The following is a 1,820-nucleotide window of genomic DNA, read 5'->3' as shown; positions in this document are numbered from 1 at the left end:
AAAAATTTTTAAATAGGTTCATTCATTATACCATTATACCATTTCTATATGTTTACACTTTTTCATAATAAAAATATTTAAAGTTTAAATTCAAAGCCCCTCCCATAGTTATGATGCAAGGGCCAAAGGCTATCCTGAACCCCCTGAACCCTGTTCAGTTGTAAAACCCAAACCACAAGAAGATCAGCCTCTCCAGACATCAGATCTGCTTCTTGCCCCAACAAGGTCCAGCAACATCTTGAAGAAAGAAAGGCAGACCAAGCTCTGCCCTTACAGGAGTGGGTCCCAGAGCTCTGTGCTTCCACCGACTTACCACTTCCACAGTCACAATTTTACACATAGGTGCAACCTATAAAGGACCCCCAGTCCTTGGATTCGCTGCCTCGTGGGTTCTCCTGGGCATTTATTACTCACATGGATTCCTGGACTCTGGCCCAGACCCTAGGATGGACTGAGCACTCTGTGCATTTATTTCTCTGCTGATTCCGAGGCAGCCTTGAACTGGGGGCCCTAGACCCTTCCAGGGGGATCAACATCCCAATCTCACAAAACAAGAACTTGGCCAGAAGGGTCCTGCCACCTGCCTAACTAAGGTCACCGTCCCTGCCAGTTCCCCTCATTTTTCAGAACCTGCCCTCACGCAAGTTTCTCCCTGGGAGATCCTTCTGAAAGAATGGGCCTTGGGAGCTGCAGCTGGTACTTAAGAGATAACGCCAAGCTCCTCATCAAAGCAAGTCACTTCCTCGAGTTCTGGGAGATTCACATCCTTCGAGCAACTCTGCTCCTCTCCTCTGGGCCCCTGGCATTGTTCTACACCCCCTGCCCCCATCAGTCCAGCAGCTTCTGCCCCTCCTTATGCCTTGGCGGCACTGACCCCCTAACTCAGCAGCTCTTAAAAGGGAGATATTCTAGTAGGAAAGACGACAGGGAGGAGCCAGAGGATATCTGTTACAGCCATTATTTCCCACTCAGGATCCTATTTTGCATCTTCACTTGAGACTCATAAATTGAACCTTGAGGGAGGAGCCCAGAAATCCGCAGAGAGGAGTTCATTAAAACCAGGGCTGGTTGTCTTGGGCCAATCAAAGTGAAACACTGCCATCAAGTGGCTGATCTGTGTCATCGCCGGCTACTGCCCACTTCCATAACACCTGCCTCCACCGGAGACAGACCTAGGCATGATGGAACAAGTGCACACAGCTCTTCTCTCTCTCTCTTTTTTTTTTTTAAAGCTATTGTATTCAAATTAATAGAAATACATCACACGGCACAAAACTCATAAAATCCAGAGTGACTCTGGTGATTGCCCCCTGGGCTCATGTGGGTTCAGCCGCTAAGTTGGGAGTTTGTGCAGAGTCTTCAACCTGTGCGCCCCGTGCTCCCTGTCAAAGGGGATCTCTTTCTGAGTGCCCAGCGCTGACCCCCAGCTTAATCGTTACTACAAATCCGGGCTGACTGAGCAGCACATAAGGTCCAAGGCTAAAATCTGCAACTCCTAGGAGCCTCCCTGCTCCTGAACAGCTGTGAGCACCAGAACATGGGGTGAGCAGCCACCAGATTCACCACAGGGGTCCCTACTGTGTGGCTGGGTCAACACCAAGTAACCTCCCAGTGGACTGAGTCGTTATGACCCTGAAATGGGCGGCTACGGGAGCCCACAGAATTTCCTCTGGAGATCTGTGCAATGGCACGGTTATAAAAGATGCCTTGTAGGGACCAGCAGTTAGCGTAATGGCTATGTCGCTGGACTCCCACGTAGTCGACCGCGGTTCCCGTCCCGGACCCGGTGGCTTGAAACTCACGCCAGGCCAGTGTTCGTA

The sequence above is a fragment of the Tupaia chinensis genome, unplaced genomic scaffold (genome assembly GCF_000334495.1).
Source record: "Tupaia chinensis unplaced genomic scaffold, TupChi_1.0 Scaffold146625_1, whole genome shotgun sequence".
NCBI lineage: Eukaryota > Metazoa > Chordata > Mammalia > Scandentia > Tupaiidae > Tupaia > Tupaia belangeri.
Note: the sequence above shows the minus strand (reverse complement) of the source record.